Below are 13482 nucleotides of genomic sequence, written 5' to 3'. Positions count from 1 at the left end.
ATATGTAGAAAAGATTTATTATTATTATTATTATAATATTATCGATCAGTGAATATTTATTATCATTAATAGAGTCCTTCAACGCATTGTTCTAATCCTAATTAAACGAGTCGCTCATTAAATTGCTGTTTCGCAATCATCATTTAACAATAACATTAATGCATATACTAATCTAATTGAGCGAATGGAAAGCAAACTATTAGAAAATCTATCAAACTTACCTTTCTGCGTCGCGCTTAGCTTCACAGATTCTCGTATTGAAAATGGAAGTTCAAAATTCATACATGGCGAGGGTTGAAAGTACGTTGAAACTCTGCAATAGAATGAAAATTGGCGTCATTAAATTTGTACTTGTTGGCTAAATTGGAATAGTTAATATTAACACTAGAAACTGCGGGTTGAAATTAACTCAATCGCGATTCAAGTTAAATCTAAGCTTTTTATTTTTGTTACTACAAAAGTAAAATTATTTGTAATTATAATTATTTATGATAATCCATAAAAATTTAAAAACTATCAGATGAATCAAAAATGACACAGCCGCGGTTCTAGTGTTAAGTGAACACGTATGATTTTCGTATGATGTACGAAATATATGTATAAAATTGCAAGATATATAAATTAATTAACATCTATAACTATTAGACTCATATTGGAGTAATCGATATAATAACGCATATTTAATCCGCGCGCGCGCGGATAGTTCGATCATTGAATTTTCGGGATGAGATCGAGCTAGATAGGCACCAGTTCCAATTTCCTGCGATCGTCCGGATAGTCAGCTCTAGGATTCTGGTTTCATACATAGCGGAACGGAGATGAAGATAAGTGAAATTTGATGATCGAAAGTCTCACTATTAGAGGAATATTAGATACTTAGAGGATTATTACGATACGTTAATCAATTTTACAGCTATTATGTTAAAGCCGTTGTGTATTAATGAAATAAAATACAAATGTACGTTTCACGGCTTCTATATTTGGTTGTTTATTTTATTGCTCACGTTTCTCGTATCGACCGAGATAAGTGTCGATTCTTCTTGTCGTCATTGCTCGAGCTAAAGTAGTCGATTCCCGAGGAAACGTGGAAGGAATCGAGTTGTCGGTAATGCATGAAGAATGTAACGGACAGCATCGCATCTTTGCTTGCATTTCAGCATCAGGAAGAGAAACTCATAACACGTTGTGACGACGTCTCGAATGGTCTTTAATTGGAATCGAATGAAACCGCTATTAAAGCCTTTACGTTCTCGCCTATCTAACTAGCTAACTTCTAAGACGAATCTCTTAGAAAAATGCTTCGTCAATTCATTAAGTGAATTGATTTTCAAGAAACAAATTAAAGAGAAATTTTCCTTCTTGATATTTCAGTAAAATAATACAAATGCGCATTAAAAAGTTTAACGCGAGTTAAAAGAAGAGAATATTTCGTATCTTGTCGGATCGAAACGCGCAAGACCTGATTTTTCTTCTATTAGATTCTTTGCTTTTAACTTTGAATCCTCCGAGTTCTACCTTCTTAAGTTCAAGGAACCTTCGAAGTATTTAAGCGACGAGATATATGTGTATGTTGGAAAGACTGAAGAAGTCTCGTCTTGTCCAAGCGTTTCTTCACGCGCGCGAAGACGTTCTTACAATTTCCAAGTCGTCTCCGTTCGCGGCTTCGAGTCACGGAGTGAGGAAAAACATTTTCCGAGCAAATTGGAACGGGGATAGCTTAGCGTCGGTGAGATGAAGGAATAGTGGCAAGTCTGGCGAAAAGCCACGGAGAATTTGTCTGCCGGAAACGAGTTTCTGGAACCGAAACGGCGTGACTGTTTCACAAATCATCTGATTTTTGAAACTTTCACGATTATAATTCATCGTTCGCATAAAATAAATTTTCCCATAGCGCTGCACGCGCCAACGATCGTTTTTAACATTACATTTACGATTATTTAATGTCTTTCGTGCAATCAATATTAACGTAAGAGATGATAAGAATTTTGCGCGCGAAAAGACACTGCAGTAAAATGCTTATTATTAATTAAGGACTAAGAATTATATAAAAAAAACTTTTTAAACGTAAACCTTTGTACAGATTTTGTAAAAAAGATAACACATAAAAAGTAATTTTATTAAAAGTTATGAATAATTTAAAAAAAGTCGATTTATTTTTCTTTATGTATCTTATAAATGGAAATAGATATTAATAAATTTTTTTTTTTAAATACGCATCTAGAAATTAAACTTCACGAAAGTTTCAGGAAATTTTTTTGTTTCTCTGAGTTTTTAAATAACTTAGTACATACAATTCTTTTCCGGTTCTTTATGATACACAATGAATTTTTTGTGTGGATGATTTTTATACAATCTCTACAAAGATTATTAGGTTAATCTTATCATTTTTACACATATAGTTGAACGAGGCTGATAAGAATTTTTAAAAACATCTTCGAATATAATTCTTATAATATAGTATCTATTATATTATTTAAAAACTGAAATATCCATTTCTTCTATACTTTCAATTTAGCTATTAAAAAAAAATTAACAACTTAATATAATTTTTGGAAAGAGAAAAAAAATGATGTAGCTATCAATTTTATATTCTTTGATTGAAGTCATTTTTAATATCCCATTTTTTTATGTTACAGGTCTGCTATATATGTTAGTAAATAAAACAATGATGAAATCGATCGAATAAACTGGTTTATTAAAAAAATAAAATAAAAATGTTTTTATAGTAATAAACTAAATTTTTTTGTAATTTCGAACCATTTTGAAGACTTTAATAAAAAAATTATTGAAAAAGAAATTATACAAACAAGAACAATTTGAGATTAGATTATGACAGGACAAAAAATTAGGAAATAACATGGATTATCATTAAAACCATATAAATGATATGAGATTTATTTAGTTTATATCATATTTGTCCCATTTTATCAAAGATACCTCATCGATTTAATTATATTTCAAAATAATTGTCTTAAAAAAAAAAAAAAAATAAATAAAACATGATTCCGATTCACATAAAACGAAATGAAACTTTGAGCTCATAAAACATTATTTACTAGAAATATTTATTTGTGAAATAAAATTTTTCTCTTTAAATTTATAATAGCTTTTATTTTTAATTTTTATATATGCGTGCGTACTTATACTCCTCAGTGACAAATAACAATAACATCAGTACCAAACACAAAAACAATTACACAGATACGAACAATTTTTATTTTATACATGAACAAATATTGGAAGTTACCAAAGATACACAGTATGGACTGCGCCATTTGGTATCTAAATAATACCTATATCAAATGTGGTCAACAACAATGAGAGAAAAAGAGAGGAAGGCCAATCTCCTTTCCTTTCTGTCATATGATTGATTGAATAAAAAGAGACAGAAACTGACCATCTTCGCGTTCTATCTTTCTCATTTTTATCGATCAATTTTACACACGAATATCCGCAGTCCATGCTTTATGACTTTGAAAGTTATTATCACTGCAATGTCGTTCTACAGTATACAAAAATTATTAAGAGAATCATTCTTACATTATATATCTTAACACTTAAAAAGTATTTATAAAGTGTATTAAAAAAAGAGGAGAAAGAACTTAGATTAGCCATTATTTAACTACGAGCTCTTAGTATCTCAAAGAAGAAGGCGCAGAATACAAATGGCCCAATCGTGTGTAGTAAGAGTTGATAAAACTATTACGATTTTTTGAAAAGTTTGGGTCTTTTATTGCCATTTTTAAAAAATAACAAAACATTTTTCTTTATGTTAGAATCAATCGATGAAGATATCGTTTACGAAGAGAATGTCATTGAAATTAAAAAAAAAAAATCTTGTTTGGGTTTTGAAATATTTCTTTCAAATATTTCTTAAATTGTTCGTAACTTTCGATAAAATTTTTTCAAAAATTTTTTTTCTTTTTATGCGATATTTTCTCATAAAATCTCTAAATATTACGTTTATAAAATTTTTTTATATACCTTTAGTTCTCATAACAGTAAACATTTTACTGTAAGTGCCTTTTTTCATGCGTAAAGATTTTATAATCTTCTAATGCCACCTCCGAAACAACATGCAACATCAGAATTAGCATAAACATTGCAATTTGCCCGTAACTCACTCAAGGATGACATTCTTCCGGTTTGCCGTTATCTTGAATCTCACAGCTAATTAATAAACCTATGATTAATGTCAAACCGATCAATTGAAAATTAATGGCTTCAATCGTTGTCACACGAATTAATTGCCTCGTCAGTGCGGTACATGGTTAATAAAGTTGTTGTATGGTACCTATGTAAAATATGAGGTCGATGGAAACCGATAATAACTTCCTCGTTAATAAGAATATCAAGTCTCAGGTACATGTTATATTCAAACAAGACAACGGTACAGACGAAAATTGAAATTTTTTTCCCAGCGGTTTTATTATGTCTGATGACATAAGCAACTACGCTAATATCGTTAGTTTCTGCAATATTTACCGAAGCTCGTATCATGTATGTAATAACATACGCTTTTTCGTGATACGCTGAAGAACGTCGGAAAATGTGAAATACGTTTTTCTTTCTACACACAAAGTGAAAAATGATGGATCTGACGTATAATATAATGCTATTACAAACATATTTTTGCTCGAGATATATATGTGTGTGTGTGCGTGCGCGCGCGCGCGCGCGCGCGCGCGTGTGTGTGTGTGTGTGTGTGTACAAAGTGCGAACAAATTCACCGCATAAACGCATAATTTTAACAGATGAAAAAATTTCCGGGCTTTTGCATTTTAGATGCGCTCATAAATAAAAAATCCTCTCGCGATTTGCGATTTCAATGAATGTTAGAACGCGTGTCGCGCAAAAATAATAGTGAAACTTTAGCTAGCGTGTAACATTCTTATAGAATACTCGACGTTATTTATAACCAGCGAAAAACTTTCTTTCGTGAATTGACCAGTAAATAATGAAAGAAACACGTCAACCGGCGCGCATAATCATATAATTATTGCATGTTCTCAGCGGCGTAGACACTATAATAAGACATTTGATCATAACGACACGCGACCTACGGGAATAGCTGAGTCACACTTGTACTTCTTTTTGACCACATGATTTTGCGTGTTTATGCCCGCGCACGCGACGCCTTGGACTGTAAATTGAGGATTTCTTTCTTCTTTCCCTTTCTTGGTCTCAGGGTTTTCGGGAGAAATGTCCTACATAAGGCAGGTATATCGATACTCTATTCTTTCGACACTTGTAGCGACCATCCTCGAAGCAAGCTGTATCGGGTGCGAGGCGTGCTCGGTCGTTCGGGAAAAATGGAGAAAAGAGACGACGTGATGAGGGAGAAGATAGAATTGGGTCGAGACGATTCACGATGACGAGAGCAGAACCGGAGCGGCGCTAGATAGAAGCAGCCGCTTGTTCGCGCAACTGTAGCGTTATCACGACGAGAGATTCTCGAAGAGGGCTTCGCGACAACGTGCCGCGGGCAGTTTTCCTTCTGACGAGAGATATCACGTCATATTTCACCCACAAATCCCACCTCACCCTAATGTTTCATCATAACCGGGCTTTTTCCTTTTACGAGGCAATAATTCCGTCCGTCCGCACACACGGACATGTGCGTAGTAACTTTCTTTTGTTACTTTTATCTCTTTATCGATTTCTCGTTGTGCAGTTTTGTGCACGTAGATATTGGGTTTAATGGATACGTAAGGAGAAAGCGCACTCGTGCTACATGTGTCTTGCATTATCCATTTGTGCCGTATAGACGGCACCATCTTTGCTCCACAAAGACAAATTTGCATCCGTTGCTTAATGATTATGCGGTTTATGATAGCTCACGTTACAACGGGTTGGCGAGAAAAGAATGATTTGATATGAGTTGAATGTACGAATAAGATAAAGTTTCACAAACGCACGCGAGGCACGGCAGGTAAAGCGACTTATCGCTACTAATTGGACAGCAAACACTATGCCGCTAAAGTACTCGTGTAAGTAAGACTATTGAGCGTAAAGTCACGCGCGAAAGATGTGTCGTGGAAGGCGTACACAATGCAAGACAAATTGCTCGGCGCAATGGCGTTGAATTATTCGTCATACCTCGATCCTTTATGTTGGAGCTCGTTGCAAATGCAATGTACGCTTGTAGAATGTCTACGAAATGGCAAATGCTTAATAAAGGTGCTTTGATGTTATGTATCGTGAAGCGCAATCATTGTTCTTATATAATACCTAATCCTCCAGTTAATTAATTTATATAACGAAAATCAACGGAACAAAATTAAAGTGAGTCCGATAGAAAAAGAGATTCGAATAAGGATGATAAAATAAGAAAGATAAAAGCGTATTCGTACAAAATGTGATTTGTTTACTGAACTAAAACTGTATGTAAACAATAAAATATTCATTGAATTAATGAAAATTGGTCCAATGAATCATTATTCTTATAATGATTCAGGTTATAATAATGATTTAGATTATAAAACTATTACTAGAATTCATTGCAAGAATGAATATGTTATATAAATGAATCCAGTTATTTAATGTATTAAATATATTAAGTCGGATAGTGATTAATGATCGTTTCATTGGGCCAATAATAATCAAAATTTTGTTCAGTGTATAAAAAAGGATATAAATCACACATTCATGATACATAGAAAAAATGATTTTGCTGAAATTTCCAACAATTAGGTAAATACAGATCTGAAAATAATTTTGTTGAGCCATCAAAATAATTATATAGGAAACTCAAGCATAATGAGCAATGCTGCAAAACGTTTTGATATTCATAATAACCAATTTGAACGTCCAATTATTTCGATAATCTAATAACATTTCTTTTCAGATCTGTATTTAGCTAAATTCTTATATAGTTCAGTAAAACAATTCTTTCCGTGCAATAATTGATAAAATTTATATTGTTATTATTAGTAATAACAAGTACAAGTAACAAATTATTTCTAATTTAAATGCCTTATAAATTTGTTAATTACGTTGCAATTATATTGTAAATGCGTTATCTCGAAATAACTATCGCGAAGGAACGAATTCAAAGCGTGAACGACTATTGTCAAATCGACTTACGCAGTGAAACTTCCATGTCGAAAGTTTGACATTAAACATCAAAGACAAACTGCGATCTTAATCCGTTATTTCACGGTGCATTCTGAAAACGGTCAGGTGTACGGTTGTACGGAAAATAAATGTAGCGTATAAACAGTGTTCGGAAAGTTTGTATGCTGGGCGTTTCAAGTATTATCTTGAGCAATTTAAATAAAGAGGAGCGATGTATCTCCCTGCACGCATTAACTATAAAATTTGTGTCGCAACATAAATAATTCATTGCAACTAGAAAATGCAGCAGTATTTTGCCAGAAGGTGTTTTTGTCTTTTTTATCGAGGAACCTTATTTCCGTCGTGCCTATCAGAAATCTATTACTTGCATTTTTCAAGGGCTTCCGCGTATAAACCTTGCTGAAAATTGTTATCTCTGAAGAAGCAAAATTAGGCCATTCGGTTCGATGTATAGTCATGATACCTGTTTCTTCACAAAAATCATGCTTAAAACAGCGCAATATCGCAGCTCGCACGCGAAGCTCGCGAAATGAAGTCACGATGGCGCAATGAAGCAATAAAGATATTGTTAATGAAAAAGAACGGAGCGCAAATTAATGCGATCGGTAATCAGTTCGCGTCGTAAAGAAGCAATGAGAATGCTATAGTGCAAAAAGTATCTCTCCCGCTGGACTTTCAAAATTACACGCTTCTTCTCACGTGAGTGTATATAATATTTTAATAAACGCCCTTTATAATGAGCAAGATAATCCAATCCATCGACTTAAGGCGAATGATCGAGTTCGCTCTAATTATCGTATAAAATCCGATCGACGAATTACGGCCACTTATAGGCCACGCCACTACTAATAGACGTCGTACAATAGCGGCACTGGCGTGACACAAAGCTAATCTCGACTGTTATTCGACGCAATCTGATTCGACTCAATCAGATCGCGTGGAAACGTGTAGTACGTACACACCAAAGTTGCCCTGTGACAGTGTAAATCTCTATCCCAAATAATCCCTCTCCTTTACGTACATAAATCCAAGAGCGCGACAAAAATTCTTTCTCTGCAACGTTAGAATAAAGAGCAACGATATAAGTCGTTGCTCTTTATTCTAACGTTGAGGCTGCAACTCGTCGTTTTGTTACACGTTGAAGATATTTCTCATTCCGAAAGAGGAAAATCTAGAAAAAAGGGAGAGAAAAAGCGTCGTGCGTTAAAAATTGATTCTGGTAGCTGAATCACGGTGTGCCTGTACGACGTGCGCTGCTTTGAGATTCGTAACGCGCGTCACAACTTGGCCGCTGTGCGGAAATTGCCGGTAACGAAGCAAGAAACGTACAATGCTCCGAGAGACGGTATCTTATTATGTAGAAAATAGGACACGCTACGGGCGCAAAGCTCGTAAAAAGCTGTTGAATATCTAGACTAGAAACTAAAGCCAACTTCCCAGCCAGAATTTTTTAGCTCCGCGACCAAGTAGTCACTATTTTTAGTATGTCAATGTACTTCTTAAAAATATTACAGTTTCGCCATATTCCTCAGTCACGTAGAGTACATGGACTTCTTAAAAAGACGCGGTAATTGCCCAAGCTGTAGATTATCTGCGCTTTATCATCCTTAATTTGCCGCTTATCGGTTTTTATATCGAGCGTGTATTATTTATAGTGTGGTACGCATTAAATTCTTAAAATGGCTCCTGACTCGAGCGTACAGTAAACAATAATTCAATGTGTCAGATAAATATTATACATCATACTGAATATTACATTAGAAATCGACAAAACTCGGTTCGAATTCTCCGATGTAAAATCTGCACACAAAAATTTGTACCTTCCGAAAAATATATTTTATGTAATGAAAATTAAAATGGAATTTTTTTCGTTAAAAACGCTGAAACGAGACATGACGTGTTAAAATGTAAAAAAAAAAAAGAATGAACGGATATTTATAAATATGAAAAGCTAGGTGAAAATGTAATGTAGCATCTCGCTAAAGGCTTTGCTAGAAAATCGAAGGATTTACAGCATTTCCGACCGATCCGGATGTCGTTCACCTCGATGGACATCGTCGAAATCTTATCATGTACGATGAACAGAAAAGATCGCGTTTTGCTATAAGACTCACTCTTTACGAGTTAAAGTTTAACGAAGATCAAAAGTACAGTTTTCCTCAACGGTAACATTTTAAATTTAATTTTTAAGAAAACTTCTCTCAAGAATTCTTGAAAAAAGGACATTATATAATTCCGTTAAAATATTCAAAATTCTCGTAAAATTTCACAATATTGTACGTACACAGTTGGAAAATTTGTGTTAAATTTAATACAAGAAGAACATGTTAGAAACACAAACATTACGTAAAAAAATCAACATATTAAACGTAACATTGACACAACACTCATATTTTTTATTTTCTTCATTAAAATAAACATTTATAATGTGTTAAATTAGCATGTTTCATGAAATTTAATATTTATAAGATGTTGAATTATAATATTTAATTAAATTTTATTCATTTATCTTAAAAATTATATTTTAAAAAGCATTATTTTTATGTTATTTGTTCACTTACAATCATATTATGTTAAAAATTATAATACTTGACTATTAAAAATTCAACACAAAATTTTAACAAGGAATGGACCAAACATTTTGTATTTCTAACAAAAATACAAAATATTTTTATCATGTAACATCTCGTATTAATTAATAAAATTCAGATAATGGCAGAGATTTATGATTAAGAGATGCACATCGGTGACAAATGATTGTTGGATGAAAGGATAACAAAGTGCTGAATTTCGTAATGGTAATCTAAGAAATTCGATTCGAGAATATTCTGCCACGAATGAATTACGGAAGAAGAACAGAATACGGTGACACAAACTGCGAAGTTTCCACGGAACTTCAGAGTGGTTTAATCGATCATGTTCAAATTTCAAACCATGTATTTCGACTGTCATAAAATACATGACTGATGCGCAATTCCCAATAGTTCGTTGTGTTTGGTAAATGAGTATAAATATTATCAGTATTCGATATAATAATTGGAAAATTTGTATTAACATATTTCACGTATTTCGAACAATCTACTTATATCTTAATTTAATATAAAAGCGCCTCCAGACGATATGACCAATGTATACGCAAACTTTGCATACATTCACTAAATATTGACTGCATTCAATATGAATTATGTATGTTATGTACGCGTGTATGATTTTTGCTAATGTTGGCATACATTGGTCATATTGTCTAGAGACGCCTCAAGATAAATACTAAAAAGTAATACAAATATTATGTTAAAATAATTACATAGATAACACAAAAATACTGATACAATTTGTATCAACAAATTGGAAGTATCCTTTTTCAGTAAAATTAACATTTATAATGTTAAATTAATACCGAGATTAACACGTATTTTATTTTTTATTTTATAGAATTCACGTTTTTAAATACATTATTTTCACATTATTTATTTACTTACTCATAAATAGTTTTTTGACATAAAACAATATAATCACATTATATAAAGATTATGTGTTTCGCGGATTTTCTCCGTATCCAGATCCATTCTTGGAATGCCAATGTTACGTAAATCTTGCAGTCCACTTCATCAGGACGAGGAGCAGCCTGATACTGAACTGTTCCTCCAGGTTGTTCCTTTTATATTACGCTGCTTGTTGGCATCCCAAGAATGGATCTGAAGAAAACCCGTGAAACACATAATCTTTATATAGAAAACACTCGTGAAAGCCTCAAGAATATTATAATCATTATTATAATCAATATTATGTTAAATTAACACTTGGATATATTAAAAATTCAATATAAAATTTTAACAAGAATCTTTTTAATAGACCGATTTTAACACCAAAATAAAATACTTTTTACTGCGTATCGATTATTAAATATTGTTTGGACGATTTCAATATGCACTACAAAAGATAAAATTTGAAAACTGCTTCAGTCACTCGCAAAAAAAGAAAAAGGTATAAAAGTCTTACCATAGAACTCAGTGCACGCTGCACATGCACGGTGCTTTTATGAGCACTAAGGATCACGGGACAGTGTCTTCAGCGCTCGATCAGAACGAAGTTACTTTTATATCGTCACGATCGCACGTCACGTATCGGCAACTTTGAGACTGATATCTTCGAAAAAAGTTCGGCCGAAGTTTAAATATTTCTCGATACCTGGCGATCGCCTCTTTAAACCTTTTAACCCACCTGTTTTACAAATGACGTGTATGTCCAAAGTATAATATAAGGTGACGCTACGAGTGTTGGAAAAGGCATTAACCTCCTTTCTCGACTCTCTGTTTCAAGGAAGCCTTGTCGCATGTTTTCGAGCGATTCATTGACTTTATTTCCTAACCGGTATAATAAATTTACTAGGTAATCATCTCTCGAGGTAATCGAAAAAGGAATACTAAGAGATCGCGTCATTGACGATGTTCTTCCTAGGCCACAAGTTCCGGATTTCAGAAATCTTCGTCACGAAAGGAAAAGAGTGTTATCATAAGAATTATCGATTTCAATAAGGTTTGCGACAATAACGAAGCTCATGCAATACGGAGTTTGAACGAGTATCGACGGCTGAGTGAGTAAATTTTAGTTCATTTCTTAGAAATGGAGTAAGGAATAAAGAGAGAATATCGAATAAAGGATACTATGTTCTTCAAAGTATTTCTTTTTCTTATGTCTTCTTTCGATAAAATAAGTTTGCCATTGCATGTTAGAGACCGAGTTGTTTTATGGCTCATATTATAGTTATCATTATATTATATTATAATCAGATGAACCTTCTATCAAAAAGCTTATCAGTAAAATATTCAGGATAAAATTTTATTTTACAGATAATGTAATAGTTTCTTTGTATTTCATATTGTACATATAATTTGTCTTTATTTCATGTAGAATATGTATATAGGAGAGATATTTTATAAATATCTTATTCCAATCTTTATTTTCTATGACGTATGAATACTATAAAAAAAATTTTGAATACAAATTATAAATTTTTTTAATGTTAGTATTTTAATTGTGATAAATTTCTTTTGTCATTTTTTCTACTTCCTTATTCTCTTTAATCATCTGAGCAATATACTTATTCGAAAATAGAATCTATCATATAACGATAAAAAAATTGTGAAAAAATAAAATTTTGACAATAAAAAATTTTTGACAAAACAATATTATTAATATTATTATTTATTCACACATTCTCGATTATAATTTTTCTGAAAATCTTATGCTCGGTGAAACATTCAACAAATTAATAGTTACAAATTCCAACATTAAATATTTGTGCTATGTAATTTGTTTATATAATTTGTGCTATATATATAGCCCATCCATTCCAAGATAATAAATATGAAATGTTATATTTATCTTTCATTATCTTTTGTTTATCTTTTAATGCTCACGAAAATAAAAAATAATTGACTCACCCCATGGCTGCTCTGTAGTTATTCGCTCTCATTCTCCTCCATCTCCTCTTACAATTAGATTCATTCGTTACATTTACACAATACTTACGAAAATACTAATTAAGACCGCATTCTAATCACCACAAAGTAGGGTAATCACATGGCATTTTACACGGCACTCCCGATGTTAATTATACGCGACACGCACTTTATTATTATTATTATTATTATATATCGCGACGAGAAAGACTAATCGGAAAAAATCCCATAATGCACTCGACACAGACGAATTATTTTATTCATACACGGACAATAATAATTTCTTTAACAGTGCTTAAATTCCTTGTTTCAAATTTTTCCATTATTTTTTGACATTTAAACATATTTATTTGAAGATATAATTTCGTTTGTATATTTGCTTTAATAAGTAGCCAACATATTTGTATAATCGTTAATTAATAACGTTTAATAATTTAAGAAATTGTGAAAGATAGTAGTATTTCGATGGTGTGTAATATTATGGCGGCATATATACATAGCTGCATTCTGCTACCTGTCGGCTCGAGACTTGTCTTGCATCGAACGATTATGCAACGCACAAGGCGTCTATTTACACAGCACGTTATATATGTAAAAACAAACACCAAAGCTGAGCGCCAGTTTCGCTTCCTTGAAATATTTGACGTTAAATATCATAAAGTAAATATTCTATGTATGCTAAGTTCTTATAACGCTGAATATTATAACGTAAATTTTCTATTCTCTTTCATCTTGAATAATTCAATCAACACATAATTGATGTAAAGCTTTTCGTTATTCAAATAACTTGCTGCAGCGATTTGTATATTAATTAATGTTGTCAGTCTCGAAGTAACGGGCAAATTACATTAAATCCAATTTTTTGTCTAAGTTTTTATAACGTTGAATATTAAAATGTAAATTTCCTATTGTCTTTCACCTTAAATAATTGTCACATAATTGA

General features: G+C 32.4%; 1 protein-coding gene across 1 annotated transcript in view; it reads right to left on the bottom strand.

Annotated features, from left to right (window-relative positions):
* The window catches only part of LOC108689734 (heparan sulfate glucosamine 3-O-sulfotransferase 5), a 37048-nt gene that overhangs the window by 16703 nt on the left and 6863 nt on the right, over window positions 1–13482 (bottom strand). The window contains exon 2 of the mRNA XM_018196646.1: window positions 222–313. The gene's annotated coding sequence lies outside the window, so the exon portion shown is untranslated. The remainder of the gene's footprint in view (window positions 1–221; window positions 314–13482) is intronic.

This window comes from Atta colombica, unplaced genomic scaffold, assembly GCF_001594045.1.
Source record: "Atta colombica isolate Treedump-2 unplaced genomic scaffold, Acol1.0 scaffold105, whole genome shotgun sequence".
NCBI classification, from domain to species: Eukaryota; Metazoa; Arthropoda; class Insecta; order Hymenoptera; family Formicidae; genus Atta; species Atta colombica.
The sequence above is the reverse complement of the archived record's forward strand: the minus strand, read 5'-3'. Positions and strand labels throughout refer to the sequence as shown.